This window comes from Ciconia boyciana, chromosome 2, assembly GCF_034638445.1.
Source record: "Ciconia boyciana chromosome 2, ASM3463844v1, whole genome shotgun sequence".
NCBI lineage: Eukaryota > Metazoa > Chordata > Aves > Ciconiiformes > Ciconiidae > Ciconia > Ciconia boyciana.
In genome coordinates this window covers 134,308,729-134,327,359 of record NC_132935.1, presented here as the reverse complement: position 1 = coordinate 134,327,359, position 18,631 = coordinate 134,308,729, and the positions used below count along the sequence as shown (strand labels likewise).

General features: G+C 40.2%; 1 protein-coding gene across 3 annotated transcripts in view; it reads right to left on the bottom strand.

The window, feature by feature from the left end:
- The window catches only part of MACC1 (MET transcriptional regulator MACC1), a 48,038-nt gene extending 29,629 nt beyond the window's left edge, over window positions 1-18,409 (bottom strand). For 2 of the 3 annotated variants that reach the window (XM_072854165.1, XM_072854167.1), the window contains exon 1: window positions 18,153-18,409. The gene's annotated coding sequence lies outside the window, so the exon portion shown is untranslated. Of the gene's footprint in view, window positions 1-13,651; window positions 13,692-18,152 lie in introns of those variants that run through there. The other variant, XM_072854166.1, reaches the window with a different exon arrangement.
- Window positions 18,410-18,631: the final 222 nt, after the last annotated feature.

The following is an 18,631-nucleotide window of genomic DNA, read 5'->3' as shown; positions in this document are numbered from 1 at the left end:
TTTGGTGCAAGTTCTAGTCTTCAGAACTTCAGGAGAACTTCACACCAAGCAGAAATGACTGTATGCCCAGACAGTCTTGACAAACATAGCTAAACAGTTTGTTCTGTTGTGAAAGTTAGTTCAGATCATTTTATTTTACAGTGCAAATTCATCTCACATTGTTGATTTTAGCAAGATTTTACATGGTAAGTCAATGTCTGTCATCATCATTCATATGCCGAATCACTAGCGTCCACACAAGTAATTTTGTTTTGAAGTTCTTTAGAGGTTAGCCTTAAAAAAACCTAAGGCTTAAACTGTAATCCATATGTGAATTTTTTGCCTGGAGGGAAAGAGAGGGAGCTTTCCTCCACTTTCTCCATATTAGGAGAGAGGTGATTTGCCACCTAAGAAATGTGTAGGTTTTTCAGCCTCCCAGATCTACCTGTCCCAAGAGAAAATGGGCTCAAGACACATGGATTTCAGCACCACAGGCATAGAAGCTCAAAACCTGGCAGTTCCTATAGTTGTCAGACTGTTTCAGAATCACTAAATTTGATTTATTCACAGATTTCGAAGCCAAAAGAAACAAAGCAATCATCTTTACTCTTCCTATGCAGAATCAAGGCTACAGACTTTTACCTAGCTGTTATTGTGCCAAGTCGAATACTTACTATTGAACTGAAACTGTTTAAAGAAAAAATCCCAATTTTGAGCCCCAGAGCTGATGTTTATATTCTGTTGGGACTCAAACCAGGGTTTTCTTTTACTTTTTCATTTATATCCTGGTAGAACTAGCTGGAATAACGTCCCGCTGCTAAGCTTTCTACAAATACATAGCAAGCACAGCCTGGTCACAAGGAACTGATTGTTTAATGCACAAGACAAGGAAGGGCAGGGATGGGGGAAAAATGGAGATAGACAAGTTTACAGATGGAAAGACTAAAACACAAAGAGACTGATAGCCACATTCCAGCGTCTTCCACCCCTACTGTAAGAACTGCGTAAACATGTGCTAACCCCTTAAAAATCCTGCTCCAAACAACTTGTCCCAGACCACTCAGGAAATCAGTGACAGGGCACAGGACGTGCGAGTGCCGTGGGAAGAAAACTGCCACCAAGATCAGGGCTTTGAAAGTAACTGTATAAATATCACAAGAACCCTTCTCTGTCCCAAAGTGTTCACACCCTGAAAAGGCAATTACCTTGAGAGCAAGGCAGGTATTCATAACACCTCCTGACAGCCTTTGGCATTGCTAGGTTTGGCCTCCCTTTCCAGCTATGAGCAGAAATCACATACCAAAATCAGATACAAGGAAACTGCAGCTATGTATAATAGGTAGCAGAAAATTACTGACATATATAGATAAACACTCACCCCACACTGTTTTCTCTCTCCCATGTTTTCATTTACCTGGTAAAACAACTGACCAGTAGCCTAACTTAGAAGTCTGAGATCATTTATTATTTTTTTAAAAATAAAGAAATAAGTAAAGAAATAAATCACAGTGATGATGAATGCAACTTCCATTAAGTTCAGCCTTCAAACAAATTGTCCTTCTGTTTCTGCTACCATATACTATATGAGATGAGGAAAACTAGGGAAATTCTTACTTTTCTGGGGAGCACGTCACTAGTGCATACAATACCTCCTACCTGTGTGTTTTGTGACTGGAGTACAATCATTACCGGTAAAAATACACCAAGGAATTCCAAGGTGTGAAGGGCTCTCTTACATATTTTCCAGATTAGTAGCACTTTTCTGCTCAGCAGCCATATTAGCAGCCACCCGACACTGCAAGCCAGGCAAGTAACTGTGGGTGGGATCCAGCTGGCAGAGCATAAGTACCTGTGCTCTGGCAGACAAAAAGGTAACTCTGAGAGCCATTAAATGCATCTCTTGCTCTCCACTGATGAGATAAAGAAATTCAGTTATTTATGTTAGGATGATGCACACGTTAAGCACTTACAACTAGATTCACACACACACCTCAGAGTCCAGACGCTTCTGAATGCTCCAAAAAAAGCAGTTATCTCACTGGGGAAGCCATGCTAGTTTCCCACACTCTCCTCAAAACTATATGGAGTTTAGCTTGAAGGCTTTTAAGCTTGGTTCAGTTAGTGTAACCCGTGTCCTGTGTACCACCTAGCTGTAGATGGTATACAACTTCGCTTCTTGTTACCTTGTAGTAGTCTGTTTGTCCTATATAGAGAAAGTGAGGGGACAGGTTTGAGTTTAGCTTTCTTCTTCTCACCCCTTGAGACAGATATTATGAACACTTCAATCAGAAGCTGCTTCTGCTAAGAACGATTAGATGTTTCCTTGGAAAGCTAATGAGATTTTAAAAATGTATTTGTGATGTTATTCATTTCACTTGATGGTTGTACACAGCTTATTGGAAGCAAGTTAACAGTCTCAGTCCAGAGGTGAAGAACTGGTGCCCACACTAAAGAACAGACCACATTTCAAATGGGAAGAAGAAAGAAAGAAAAAAAAATCACTGAGCAGAAGAACAAACGGGCATTACTCATGTTCGTAGCACTATAATTTCACATGGAGCAACAGGTGACAATGTGTGCTGCAGGAATTAGGGCAGTACTATGAATAAATTGAGAATTCTTGTCTCCTTGTTGCATCACATCCCTCCCACCTTTACAGAGATCCTGTTAAATTAAGGCTAGTGGATCAGAGGGAGTGAACTCATAAAAAGGTTATCATCACATCATAGGCTTTTCTTCAGGGCTCAGAGTTGGTATTGCATGAGATCATGTATGAATAAAAACAAACCACCTAAAAGTCTTGCCAGCTGCCCCTCCCCGCCCCCCAGTTATTTCAGACAAAGTCATTTCCTTTTAATTACACAGCTTAGTACATGTAGAAATACAGCTTATTCTCCACATAAATACATATCCAAAGTTAGATTATAGGACCAAAATTAGGCTGTAGGATCTACCACTGATGGGTCACAAGCTTCGAGTCTCCTGATGAAACTTTTGGGTTTTTACAGACATAGACTCAGGTGGGAACTCGAACCACTCCTCGTCAAGTTGTTGTGCGAATGTTTTGCCATACAGCCCATCGCAGCCAGTGGGAAAGAAGCTGTTTGCTTTGGCATGATTGCAAGATGCCTGGCACAATGGACAAGCAATGCTGTTGGCAGTTTGTATTAGTAAGTAAAGACTCAACCTGAATTAATACCATTATATCTAACTAGAGGTCAGTGCAGATTAAAGTACATTTTAGAGTCAATTTAAATACTTGTGAACTCCCATTTAATGCAGGGAAGTATTATATGCCTCCATGGAGAGAGAGACAGAGATTAAAGAATTAATTCAGAGCAAGCTTGGGATAGAACTAAGGTCAAATCTCCCAAGTTTTTAAGGTATTAGACAAGAGACAAGATCATATGGCATTGCGCTTGAGGCTAAGCCTGCTCTTGGGGATGCCATCTGACTGGGTGGCTGGCTGGCTGGCTGCTCCAGAAAGCAGCAGTCCTGTGTCTCCTTTGCATCAACACTGGTGCTTATCTGGTCCCACAGGGAGCTGGCCCAGGCACCGATGAGTCACTGTTCACCTGTGCTGGCCTGTGGGAAGTAATGGCAAGGTATGAGAAATGGGACTGCCCCATTCAGCAGCAGGTAGCCATTATAGCAGCTTAAACGTAGTGCAAGAACTTACCCAAAGTAAAATGGCAGCTCCCTATCTCACAGGTATGTTGTAAAGAGGAACACAAAGATTATTAAGTACTCGGAGTCTCCAGTGAAGGCAGACTTCCTCTAAAAATTCAAAAAGATCCTTGCCCCATTGAGGTAGCTGAAGAAAATGGCAAAGAGATTCAGCTATTTACATTTTGGATTCAAATAATTGTCATTCAGAGTCTTTTGTAAATACATATCCCAAGCAGAAGACCTAGAAGAATCTCTTCTGGGTTGCCAGAATACTCACTGGGTTTCCAGAGCATTTCAGCCTGCAGAGTCACCCACACAGCAAGGGGGAGGCAGCATTTGGGGGTACATAATGCAGCTTTCAACTAAATAATCAGCCAGCTTCTTCCTGAGCAGGCTGGCTTACGAGGTGAAGTTCAGGTATGCAAGGAAAGGACTCCTACTGTTACAGAAATTAAGCAGTATATGCCTCCTATAAAATTCTTTGAAAAGGATGTCTGGATACATCCAAACCTAAAAGCTTTTCCTCTCCACCATGAGGATACCAAACCAGAGCTGAAAAATGACTTGCTGCAAGCTATAAAACTTTGTTTCAGTTTTCTGAAGTTTTCAGCGGTTCAAAGCCTTGATTCCACTTCACCACCGCTCCTTGGTAGGAAAGAGCTCCAGTGCAGTGCAGCTTATTGAAGTATGCAATAGGCACTTTGAGTAAATTCAGGAGGGTGGGAAGGGAAGATCAGCGGAAAGTGATATGACAGTGTTTGCTCACAAACCGAAATTACTGAGGTTATTAACGCTAGGACAGACTATGAAGAACTGCTGGAAACCCTAATGAATCGAACAGCATAAGATTAAGTTTGCTGTAGCTAAGAACATGAAAAGGTGCTTTCAGAGGAGCAATTTAAAATTACTCCTACATGTTGATTTCTAAACTAGTTGTAGTTTCTTAGAAAAAGCAATTTAACAAAGATATTTGCTCAAAGTGCAGAAATGCAAATAAGATACTGGTCTGTACTGAGAAGCAGATGAAAATATGATAAAATATTAGAGAGCCAATACATATATATATATTATCCATGAGTATATGATCTCATCTTTACTCTGGAGTTCAGTTTCTGAAAAAAAACCCTATCTACTCCTGAAAATACAGAGTTGAAGGAGATGAACTGAAAAGAACTCAAGAAAGAGAGTAAGAGATGAGACGAGAAGGCTTCCATAGAAGTACTTAAAAAGATAGAAGGTCAAATTAGACTAATCTTTTTGTGGTAACAGCAGAGTATGGGAATGTCAGGAAAGAAATGCTGTTGAAATAGCTCCTTTTCTCCTCTACAATCATGTTCCATTTCTCATTGTGGGATCTGTGAGGTAACTTAGGAACCTATGTAGTATTTTGTAGAAGAAGGGATGGAAGAGCCTATAGTTCCAGAGCTATGCTTATTCTTTTACAAATTTTTTTGCAAGTACACACCATAGCTTGTGGTGCAGAAATTTGCCATACTGCAGCTGCCATTGCCATAGAGCTCAGCTCTTCAGACAGGACATCCTTTAGAGACCATCAAATTAGGTTGACTAAATGCCTATTCTATACAAAAAAACAGTCTTTTGGTTTTTACAGCGACATGATTTATATTTCTGCATTGTATGTGCTTTTGGTGTTTCTTCCACCTATTTTGTATTCATATTTCAAGGGTGGACTTCCCTGCAGGGACTTATGCCAAAGCTTACAGTAGCATAAACACATGTATCTTTCAAAGAGCTTATCTGTTGTAGAAAATAGATAGGAAAGGCATCCAACTTCAGAGGTAGTGAATTTCAAAGTTTTTTCTTCCCTTGGATACCCTTCATAGAAATCTCTCAGAGACAGTCCACCAAACACAAATATTCCTGGGCCACAGGTGGAAAATCACTATGATAAAGAGTTAAAAGGAAGTTGAATAACAAAGAGTGCCATTGAACCCAATTAGCCATTCTTATAATAAGGGGAGAAAGGGGGGGAAGAGAGACAGCACAACATTTTAAACCAAACATTTAAATGCTCAATAAGCCTTCTATTGCAACATATAATTAGCCTGTTGAACACATTTCCACAGGATATTGTTGTGCTATATAGTTTAGTGAATACGACTGTAGGTATTCCTCGGTTTTAATGTACCCAAGGTAAACACTATTTTATAGTGTTGACACTTAAATGACATGACAATAACCGTCTTGTACTTGTGTTGTAAATCCCATTGTATATCTCCCACCCAACACAGACACAGACTGTGCAACTGGTTTCAGTGTGTAAGTTCTGCATTGGAGAATTTCACGTTAACCACTGTCAAATACATGGTTTTGGGCTAGGGAAAGTGTTGCCAGTGTGACAATTTGCGCCTCCACAAGACCTACTCAGTACAAATGATCCCCTCCCTCCTTCCCTCCCTCTCTCTTACTCAGGAGGGTGCCTACTGCCATTTTGTAGTAAAGCCAGTCAAAAATTATTCCCAAGCTGTTGAGATTTTGAAGCTGTCTCCTTAAAAAAAGAAATCTGTATCAATGAAGAGGTGTTATAAGCTGAGTGGTAATAATAGGTGGGAAGAGAACAAGAACTGTTTCTTTCTTGTCTTTCATTTAAATGTTTCTATTTTTAAACAGACCTGCCAGCTCTGCTTGTCATTTTTTAGCCATAAAGGAAGCTGGTTCAAGGTCTGTCAGCATGATAGGTCTTTCCTCCACGGAGGTCTTGCTTCCATTTAGCCTGGAGATATTACCTTTCTAGTATTCTTTTAATAGAGAACAAATATTTTAAAGGTCAGAAGTATATGTGCTCTTTAAACTCTATTTTCCTGATTTCTAATAGCTGCCTTGTTAGCAGGGAGGATCATTATGCAGTGTTCAGCACCCTATTGCATGCTCCTGATACCCAACTCACAAAGCTAGGGGCCAGTCCAACTGCTGCATACAGGAAGAGGAGTATTTCAATTCATGTAGTGCTTCAATAAAACTGAACCAACCAACCAACCAACATAAAAAATCCCAAACCCCACACATGCACGCACACACACACACACAGAGCTGCAGCAGCTTATTTCACAACAGAAAAAAGACAGAGAAGACCATCTTAATATTGGTTGATTTAAAATTGTAAGAGGTTCACCATTAATTACGCTCTCTGGAAAGGCAATCATGAGCATTTAGCAAACGCCATGCCTTTCTCCACACATCCCAAAGCACCCTAGGGTACAATATCGTGCAATTCAAAATGTACACAGGTTCTGTACCTTCTCCAGAGGCACCTGGCACTACCTATGGCCAAAAAGAGGGTATCGGACTGCAGCATTAGTACTAGGTAAAAAAATACTCTGATATTTCAGCCTTTCCAAAGTATTTTAAACAAAAACAGCAAAAGATACTTGAAAGGAAAAAAGCAAACTCACCATTCTGGAAACTAAGAGCTTTCTCCTAGATCCAAATTATGGCATTGGTAAAGACATCAGCACTGTTGAAAGAGCACTTATTCTTGCTCCAGCTTTGAAAAACTCCGGTGTGCTCAAGGTTCGGGTAGGTGCTGGGAGCACACCTGGCGAGCTTCCCTCTTAGGGGTGCTGAGCAATGCCTACTGGAATGTGCAGTCTAGCAGGTACCTGGCACCACTTGTTCAAACAGACAGGAGGCAGTGAAGGAACTACATTACCCATAATGGCCTTCAACGGGTTTATGATTACACCTGAAACCAGGAGAGGTGGTGTGGGAGTTTCGCCTTAGGGAGGAGAGATACGCACAAACAGGTTTGAGGAAGAAAGCGTGTGCTCCTTGTGTGCCGCTGGAAGAGAGTTAGGGTTTTCTACTTTCACGGGCCATGTTGCAGATATATTCAACTTGCGGGGAGGGGGAAAAAGGATGGCCTTCTGATAAAGGTCAAGGTTAGAAATAATTAGATTTACAGGCAATGAATACAGTGATCAAAATCGCACGAACCTGTATGACCGGTTTGGGCATCTCTGTGCATGTGAGAGAATCTGACAACTGGGTATGAGGAAGCAAGAGAAGGAGGGGTGGCAGCGGCCTGAGAAAACATCTACAGAGGAGAGAAAGCAGAGACATTTGGGTGAGCGAGGGGGGAAGAGTTCCTTTTTGGCTCCATGACCTTGAGGAAATAGCAAGTTTTCCCAGATGTTATATTGCAGGTGTATTTCTCATTGATTTCAGCATTTTGTAGGAAAAAGTTGATAAAGATCAGAGGGACAAAGATTATAGCCACAGAGAGATAAGTGGTCTTTGCACCAGGAATGTCACGGGGAGTTGGAGAAGAGATGATTTCCCTGTCCTGTTGTTATTTGCTGCCTGTGGTTTTGTGGCACTTAGGACTCACAGCTGAAACTCCCCTTTGATGAAAAGAGGCTTCACACACTTTCTAAGCCTGCCTCCAAAATGCTAAAGTATAAATCAAACAGGATAAAAAAATGGAGAAAGGCAGAATCCGGGTTGTTTATGGAGGAGATAGTGTCAATACTGGTGGGCAATTTTCACCAAATAAGCTACTTGCCAAAATAAGTGGTTTTGTTTGACCAGGGCTGGTAGCAAAGTGGGGCGAAACTCAGCAGTTTCATCTGGAAAAAAATGAAGTTGAAATGGTGCCAACGCTGATTCAGCTAAATGGTCAATCCATTGCAGCAACATTCAATTCCTTCAGAGAACTGAATGCTTTCCCTCCCCCTGCCATAATCCAGAAAACAGCCTTTCCCACCTGACCATATGGGATTTTGGGGTGAGAACCTCTTCTATTTTGTATAATAAAGTAAGGCATTGACTGTGACAAAGATGAAAAAAGAGATGCCCCATCTCCAAATGCTTCAACAACTAGATATATTGTTGAGAGAGCTCTGTCCCGCTGCCAGAAGCAGGAAGTTAGAGTAACACAGCAGGGTTATTCACTTTGTACAAACACTACCTGTTACAGAAAAATTAAGTAATTTATACTCCCACTGCCTCTCTAAAGGTGTAGTTTAGAAGTTGAAGTTCTAGAAATAGAATATGTAGGGCAGATAAAGCCTTGTCAGACACCAGAAGGAGAAGAAAAACATTTCCAGAGACACTTAGTGGCTTACTCGGACCTATTAAGAAAGCAAGTATTTAATTTTTGTTATATATTTCATTTTCTGGGGTTTTTTGAGGTAGGTACTGTCTATCATGTGTCTCTAATACTAATGACAATGACACCCCAAAGCAGTTGAAACATACTGTATATATAATTATAATTATATTATTAAACTAATATAATTTAATAATAAATTAAGATCTTGGTATCTCAAACTCTAAATTTCAACTCCTTTCCTGTCATCTCAGACTACTCCTTAAAATTTCCATTTAGATAAGATACTTTTCTCCAGACTTAATTTCTCTGAATGGATCATTAGCTCATAACAGAAATGCTGGTTCCCAGTAGAAGTATTTTCAGATCCAGATGTTTTTGACAATCCATTCTGTTGATTCAAAGAATAATTTAAAAAATAGTAGTGGTATTTTACCTTAAACGGGAAGACTTAATTTTAGACTGATGATTTTTAACATGCCTTTTCATAGGGATGAATCAAAATTCATTAAATCTAATATGCTTCCCAATTGTTTCTCAGCTAGAAAATCACTGTCGAGGTTATTTGTACCCGTAGCTTTGTGGGACCCTGCAGGTGGGACCCTGCTGACCCACATAAAGCAGCTACAAGATTTCAGTTCACCTCTGGGCCTCAGAAAAGGGCTTGACTGTTGACATAGTATATCTGGGTTTTCTGTACAAGGGTGACCAATTATTAGTTCCCACATTTTTATTAAACTCTGCCACTTCTGTCTTGCTGCATAATGGAGTTTACCTTGAAGGCAACTCAAGTAGGTGTTTAAAAGACAGCACTGCATACCCTGCTACCTCTCCAAAAACAGATCTGACCAGTCAGCTTCCGTTTCCAGACTCCGCTGAAACCCATACTCTGCAACAACTTTTCTTTGAACATCATTTGATGAGACACTGTGGTTTTCTGCAGTTTGACTCATTTTCAAGGCAAAGTCTTCCAGAAAGCGGATTTAGACTGTTAGGTCTTAGGAATGCAGAGTATTTTGTGGACAGCTAATAAGCAATTTCATGTGTTTAATTAACTGCACTGTTTGTGTACAGGGGAAACCCACATGCTGTACATGCAGACAAAAGCAATAGCAGATGCTCGCAGGCTCATTTGGCAATATATTTTTCACATTTTTTGTTTGCTAAGCTCAATCCACTTCTCAGATATATTTCTGTCATTGAAATCAATGGAATTTGGGGAGGAATATTTTGGGACAGAAGCGGGACCTATGGTTAATTTTCAAATGGAAAGTTTGGAAGCTGATAACACATGTATGTAGGAAGCCCTGGATGAAAGCTGGACACGATGGGCAGCCCGTGTGAACGCAGTGACTAGCGTAGCAAGAGCAGGAGAGCAGGAGAGCTGGTCTGCAGCAGCTAGGGCTGCCAACTCCAGGGCACAAGCAACATCATGGGATACTTACCTCACTTTGGAAGTGGGCAAATGCCGCCAAGCCACATCCTTTGGCTTTTGCAACCTTACTGGTAGTGGTGGCAGGATCCTGGAAAGCTTGGGAGCATAAACAGTCACATTCTGGCTTGACGTAACATAACATATATGGGAAGTGGCAGCCGTGTCTTCATTTTTTATTTGATTACAGTATGTGCTTTCCACTTCACTGATTTTTCCTTTTTGTTTGTTTGTTTCAATAACTACATATTTTGACGGCTAAACCTAGCAATGATTGCAGGGTCAAAGGGCTCACTTCGGTTCTGTCTGTAAACATATTTCATTTGCCTGCAATGGATTGAGTAGCTGGGGCAGAAAGTAGCATATCTTTTTGGACCTGATCTCAGTTTTGCTGCAGTTCTCATCAGAAGAATGTTGAACACCAAGGCTTCAGTGTACATTACATATTGCTCTCATCTGTTTGTTTTGGTCATTCCTAAAGCTCATGAGAAAACAAATCTGAACCCCCTGCCCATCAAACTGTTAGAAGAGGGTCACCATAAACCCTAGGCTACATGACAGTTACCTGTACAATGATTTCCAATGAAAATTAGCTGTGGCCACTACACCATGATTTACGCATGCACGTGTGAGAGGAAACAAAGGTACAATGTCAGGCCATTCAGATGTGGTCATATATATTTTTTTTTTCTCTACCCCCCCTCCCCCAGTGGAAGAAAAACTTCCATGGCAGAGAATATTCTGGCCAAAGATGTTTACACATGAGGTAGCAGCTTGGGTATACCTCCCAGCGAAATAACATTTAATAACCAAGAACGGTGTGGGGGTGAAAATTTGGTTTCTGCCAGGTCTATGCTAGAAAATGTTTAATAGTATAGTTATGCTGGCAAAAGCGGTTTTGGCTGTTTTTACTGATTCCAGAGCCCTGAGTATAATCTATACCAGCAAAAGCACTTCTTCTGCCAGTTCTGTGTCCACATTAGGGCTGTTGCCAGTATCAAACATTGCCAAAAATCACATTCCTAAGGGACATTACTTATACTAACAAAAGTTTCTAATACAAAGCAGGCTTTACAAACACTAATGAATACTCCACCCAGACAGGCAAAACCACCTTTCCTGATAAATAGTGAACCAAACCAATCAGAAAGCTTTTACCTGGTTTCTGAAGGGCAGGATACAGTTCTGTGCAATGTTAGACATCAGAAAAACTACTCTCAAAGCATGTTGTATCCTCAGCGGGCTATCTCTTAGACTTCAGTCAAGGTGAAGACTTGGTTTAAAAAAAAAATCTGTGGCATTGCTTTTTAATAAACACATAGAACTTGTGGCAACAGTACTACAGTATGGGAAACTACAGCCAAAGTCTGCAGCAAAAATATGTACTGAAACTGCTGCAGGCAATAGGCCAAACTGAAACAACACTGTGCAGCATGAAAGTTAGTAAGGAAGATGTTATACTGAGCAGCAGAAGCTATATCTGTATTAACTATATCTGCTTGCACCCTGGGGAAAAAAAGTTTGAATCAGTTCTCCATGGTGAGCTGGACCAAGAACTGAAATTTGTTTTAAAAAAAAAAGGGGGGGGTGGAAATACCACCCAGAAAGTCCTAGTGAAAACACAGTTGTTCTGATTTGCACATATCAACAACTCAAGGAAAATAATTGGCTTCCTCTAGTATTTGTCTTAGTGAAGGAATAAGTATACCATGCCCTTATGCTGACTGAACATTATTTTTAAAAGAGATATTTTTTTTTCTAATGAAGAGAAAACTTTAAAGAGGATTATCCAATCGAAACATTAATATGAATAGGTAGCTGGCAAATTGGGCTGAAGAATATCAGGGCAGGAACTTTCCTGAATGGTGAGCATATGGTTGCCAAAAGGGAGTTGGAGGAAGGGCTCTGAAAGTGGCAGAGAAAGATCTCTTTCTCTCTTGAACTAGCAAGTGGGTTGGAACTTGTGCCCTAGGGAAGGACTCACAAGATGTCTTTTGTACCATGAAAACATTTGTGTTTCCTCTCTGTAACTAAAGCTGTTTAGCTTGTTAGTTGCTAGATTACTTTATACAAAGTGTGTTCATTAAACAAACAATTTCTTTTTGTGTTTACACCGTTTTCACTCTGTTGCTAGCAAACCTCTCTCTCCCACAGCCGAATCTGCTGCGCTCTGCAGGGAAGGTTCACTTACTCCATTCCCACAGAGAAAAGGCACCAGGTCACCTCAAAAGAAGGAAAACAAATTTGGCTTGAGCATGCAAGCCTACCACCTTGGTCTTGAGCATGCAAGCCTACCACCTTGGTCAATAAGGCACAGGCAAAGAATCCCATGGCCCAAGCAGTGATTTGCAGAGACCTGTCCTGGAGAAGTGCTTGCAGTGATGCCTCCAGATCCGAGGCAGACATAGTAGTAGATGACAGGGCCGCATAGCACTTACTTCTGTAGCATTAGACTGGGCCAAAGAATAACATCTTTCAGGTTAGGAAAACCCTGTTTTTGTCCTATGTCCTCGTTTCGGCTGTGATAGAGTTAATTTTCTTCCTGGTAGCTGGTATAGTGCTGTGTTTTGGATTTCGGATGAGAATAATGTTGATAACACACTGATGTTTTAGTTGTTGCTAAGTCATGTTTACGTTAGTCAAGGACTTTTCAGCTTCCCATGCTCTGCCAGGTGCACTAGAAGCTGGGAGGGGGCACAGCAAGGGTAGTTAATCCAAACTGGCCAAAGGGCTATTCCATACCATACGGCGTCATGCTCAGTATATAAACTGGGGGAGTTGGCTGGGGGGCAGCGATCGCTGCTCGGGGACTAGCTGGGCATCGGTCGGCAGGTGCTGAGCAGTTGCACCACTTGTTTTTTTTCCCTGGGTTTTGTTCTTTTCTCTCTCTCTCTCTCTTGTTTTCCTTTTCATTATTATTATTATTATTAATAATAATAATAATATTACTATTACTATTATTGTTATATATTTTTTATTTTTTTCCAACTATTAAACTCTTCTTATCTCAACCCATGAGTTTTCTTACTTTTGCTCTTCCGATTCTCTCCCCCTTCCCACCGGGCAGCTGTGTGGTGCTTAGTTGCCGAGTGAAGCTAAACCACAACATCCTAGTTCCTCATTAAATCCCACAGACTTGTTAAGATGGATCGCTTCACTTACATTGCATGTCACCAAGGAAGATGTTCCATGTGACAGTAAAAAAAAAAATTCTGCAGGCAGGAGCGACAAGGCAAAAGAATGGGGTCCATGCCAAAAAGTTCATGTCTTAAAGACTAATGAGCAGCAGGGCAAGAAAAACACTGTTCCATCACAGATTTTCTTATATTATGTTTCTAGAAATGATTAGCACACTGTACTCAGCCACACTTGGGTAGAAAATAACTGATTACTAGAGATGAAGCAAATAAGATGTTTTTGTTGGTTTTAGCCTGATTTCCTCAGGAAACAGGGTCTATACAACCATGCTGTGTCTGTCTAAGACTCCAATTGATCCTCCTCACCGCTAGTTTGTGAATCCATTAGCCAGTTCAGCTCAGTTCAGTTCAATGCAGGGACAGACATCTCAGATTTGGTAGAATGCTGCAAGTTTCTTGAAAAGGCTCATCCAGGTAAAAGAGAAAGCTAAGGATCTCTGTGGAGGAAAGGTTACTATATTATTAGACCTCAGAGAATCACACAGAGAGCAACAAATGAAAGAGGGACTGTTATGAAAACACAAAATCCAGAGAAGGTTTCAGGGCTTGTCATTTTTTAACAGTTAAAAATCAGGTTCAAAACACAAATTTGTGAGAAATTCAGCTCCAGAAGCTCCTCTTGCTCATAGGAATACATTTTTATTTTTCTCTTGGTTAGTCAATGTCCCATACAGGAAAAAAGAAGATATTTATGTGCATTTATACAACATAGACATAAAGAATCAGAATGTGATCTCATTGTAGATCCTAAGCAGCTCTGGTGAATTAAGTAGTAGGTGGCTAGCTTTGACCATATATGTTGTCAACATGGACCAGTTTTTCAGCAACAAGTATGTTAAGAACTTGAAAATCTGGCCACGAATGCCTCACTGGGAGTCAGGAGATATCAGATGCTTTTGAAAGTCAAGCCTTTGTTTAGGTGCCTATATGGAAAGCAGGCTCTACTGAAAATCAGATTTGAACTACCAGGCTAAGACCTGAAAAATGTATTCTAGCACCATTACAAACTTAAAACTGATTGTCTCCATGTTAGATAGGGGTTGAACACTGGCATAAATAATAGGAGTTTCACATTCTTCATGCCATTTAAAACTGAAAGTAAGTATTTACTACCTATGGTTTCTTCCTTTTACTTCAGACTGATAAAAATGCAATTTTGGAAAGGCTCAAACACATTAAAACTTTTGTGTTATATCTTCTTACCAACTTGAATAATTATTTGCTAAATATCTGTCAATTACAGCATAATTATAACTTTTTACCTATAAACCAAATATTCTTCCCTTTATCACAGATTATATCTCCACTAATATAGGAGTTAATAAGCCCTGAAAACTTACGGCTGCAAATTCAGTGCTTTCTTCATTGTAAAGTGAGGGCTTTTTTTTTTTTCTTTTCCTCCAGTTGAGAACATTTCCTCAGGTTAGTAGAAAACTTTTCTCCTATTTTAAGTTTAGTAATGCTTTAGCCTGTATTTAGTGATAAACCCAAACGTAACTGATTTGTTGAACTGTGACCTAAAAACTGGCTAAGTAGCAAGTCAGCAGTGAAGCTGTGAATGGAGCTAAAGGCTGACTTCTAGTCCCTTTTTGCAATCACCTGGCATCCTTAATCACAGCATGTTGTTGCAAACTGTGAGGTTTCCCTGAAATGTGGTCTATTACTGTGGGCCAGTACCTGAAGGGGGCCTACAAGAAAGCTGGAGAGGGACTTTTTGCAAGGGCATGTAGGGATAGGACAAGGGGTAATGGCTTTAAACTGAAAGAGGGTAGATTTAGATTAGATGTAAGGAAAAAATTCTTCCCTATGAGGGTGTGAGGCACTGGAACAGATTGCCCAGAGAAGTTGTGGCTGCCCCATCCCTGGAAGTGTTCAAGGCCAGGTTGGATGGGGCTTTGAGCAGCCTAGTCTAGTGGAAGGTGTCCCGGCCCATGGCAGGGGGGGTTGGAACAAGATGGTCTTTAAGGTCCCTTTTAACCCAAACCATTCTATGATTGATTCTATGATTACAATAAGCCAGATGACTGCATATTTCTGCAATAACTGATGCAATAGTGTAGGTCTACTACATTTTGACATATCATACCCGATACTTTGTGTCTAATACCATAAGTATTCATTAGTCACATTTACTGTGTGGTATATCAGATAAAGAAATATAAAGATTTCCTTTTGAATGTTGTGTACAACTAGAAATAGGAGTCAGGGTTTGGATAGTGGCTGCAGCACGAAAAACAGTATGTGCAAAACTATCATAGAATTGTATAAGAGACTTGGAGTGATCAGGTTTTATTCATCAGTTATTTATACATCATTTTGTAGATTAAAAATTTACAGGTTTTGGTTGCATTTTTCATCTATTTCCCTTAGATAATTAGACCATATTTATTTTTATAGCAACTCTAACCAGTTAAGTTCTACTATGCCTTTGCCATAGACTTGAGATAGAGAACTGTGGATCCCACTTTCTGTGTACTCATTACCTGGAAAAGGGCACTCTGTTTCTCACTGTCAAGTACAGCAGGCAAGGGAAAATCTTATAACAATGCAAAGAACAAAAACCACCACTGATAAAGAAACTATTCAGCTATGTAATCACTCAGGTGTTCAATTAAGTTTCTGAGTCAGCAAAACATCAGATAATCTTGTTGTTGATGCAATTCAGATGCATGTTTAACTGTGTATTTTGATGTTTTGCTCTTTAGGAACAGCATTATCATACTCACATTGCATATGTATATGTTTTTTTCTGAGCTGGAATCTAAGCTCTGGAGTATGTATCTCTCAGCTCCACAAGCAACTGATACTAACCAAACACTGTCACCATCCTGATAATACTGTCTCACCTTTTAATAACTGAAATGTAATTTTCCAACAGCTCTACAAACACCCACCTGATCTGCAAAACACTATCTCTGGAGCTGAAATCTTTTTTTTATAACAAGAAATTTCTGGTTCACTGTGAACGCATCACACATCTTCCTAATGCAGACCATCCCCACTCCTTTCAGAAAAGGCCTGGCATTATCATCCTTGCAAGGGAAACACAAGACCTGGCTTTAATTCCCAAGTGACCTCACATGGCCAACCTGAAGCACACATAATGGCCCTGAGATCTTCCTGGATGGTCTTTAATGTTGCCTACCAAAAGGGAAGATCATTTCTGGCCGCCTTAGGAGCAATAGGGCTGGCAGCCAAGAGCATTTCAGCTGAAAAGCCACTCCCAGACCTGGCCAGCTCTGGGAATAGCTGCCTGTCAGCTCTGGGCCCATGGTACTTAAAAGAGATTCTCTTATTCGGTAATACCACCAATTGCCTTTGATTACCATAATGACTGTAACTAATGCCTATGCTAGCAGAGCAGCATGTGCTTGTACAGCAGCCCTCCACCCACTGCTGGCACCCCTGGCATGTATTGACATTTTTTGCACTGAGGCTGCTAATAAGGGAATAATAGTAGTGCAAGATGACAAGATTCTGACCTCATTTTCTGTTAATATCATGTTTCTCTTTGTTTTAGGTTTTCTCTTTTAAGGCTTTCAGAGGTTCCAAGTAAAAATGATTTGCCAGCTTAGAGAAAACCTGCAAGGTATAATAAATAGTATGATTTAAGTACAGCGTATGCTGAGAATGCAGTTATAAAAAAGAAATAATGCCAGATCTTCAGCTGCTATTAATCAGAACAACTCTGCCGAAGCGAGTAATTCCAGTTTACATCTTCTGAGGATCTGATTCCTACGTTTACCACCAAAGCTGTTAAACATGGAACATTGCTTCAGCACACTAGGTCCCTGTTAACTGAAAGCTGTGGAAATAGGAGCATATTTGGTTTCGAGGCCTTTATGGAACCTGTTCTGGAAGGCAGGTTTCTGCAATGCACTGAATATTTTCAGTGCTGACTGGCTCAAGGGAGTGCTCACTCAGAAATCTTGCAAGATTCATTCCTGTTGCCTTCATTTTGAATGTAATTAATTATCTTTTTTGACACCCACAGGAGCAGGATAAGATCAAATAACGAATTGCTTTAAACTTCTTTAAATGACATGGGTGGTTTCAGGAAACATTTTCCAGCAAAATAATACAACCAGCGCTTAACCTGGCATCTTCCAATGTCATACACAATTCTCTTAGGCTTTTAAAACAAATGCAGTGAGGAAGCTGTGATTATTCAGGGATGATGAAATTGCAGTTCTGTGCCAAAGCTGATTGTGGTGTTAACAGCTGCGACTTCGCTGACTTCAGACAACTTTGAGTTTAGACCAGCAGTGACACTGCCCTGTGGGTGGAAGTTCAAGTAGGAACAGCAAATCAAAAAGGGCTGTAAAGCCATCTCAAAGTGTAACAAAAAAACCCAGCTGCCTTTCAGTAAACACACACACAAAAGTTAATCCGTCTATGAAGTAAGATGGTTTTGAATAACAGTTTGGATGTCAGAGGATCCATGAGGATTCCCTTTGCATGCAGTCCTTGCTGAAGGCCAAGTTCAAATACATACTTAAATTGGACAGTGATTCTGGCACGCTTCAGTAAAACTTCTAGACTATAGTAATGCAAATGCAAAAACACATAAGAATTGCTCATAAATACTTGCCCATATAAAAACCTACATTTTTGCTTTCATATTATTAGCTACTCTTTTCACTGCCTTAGTTTACTGGCATTTTAGATTTCACTTCTATATAAAGAAATACTTTTTGGAATAGGGGCTCACTATCTCACTTTATTAATAGTGGACAAATTTAGTCATAGTAAAATACTATTCATTAAAACATTAATATTTTAAATATGAGGGAAAAGAACAACTTACAAATCTGAAAAAAGTCCAGAGAGTGATCTTCCTGACGAGCGTCTTGAAATGAATTCTTCAGCAACATCTGCAAGCTGTAAGTCATCACTTTTTTCCCCTCATAAACATGTAAAATCATATACAAGTTCAGTCATGATTGTTAAATTGTGGATCAAAGCTACAGTTCGTTATAATGAAGAGAGTACTTAAATACGCCCAAGAACAGCATTCATTATCTGTGCCACCAGGCCCATTGTTACTGTCTTTGCTGCTTTTAAAGCCAGATTATATTGCTGTTTGGTTGAACAAATATACATATTTCTGATCTGACTAACAGTCTTGTGAGCTGACACTGTCTTGCAACAGATATGACCTGTTGAGCCTCGCACACAGAGAGGTCAAGGCTCATGCTTGTGACTCCAGTCTCCTCCTCCTCTGTAGCTTGGGCCACATCTCATGAACTGCCGTGCAGTGCCTTCACTCTAGTTCCTTTACCACTG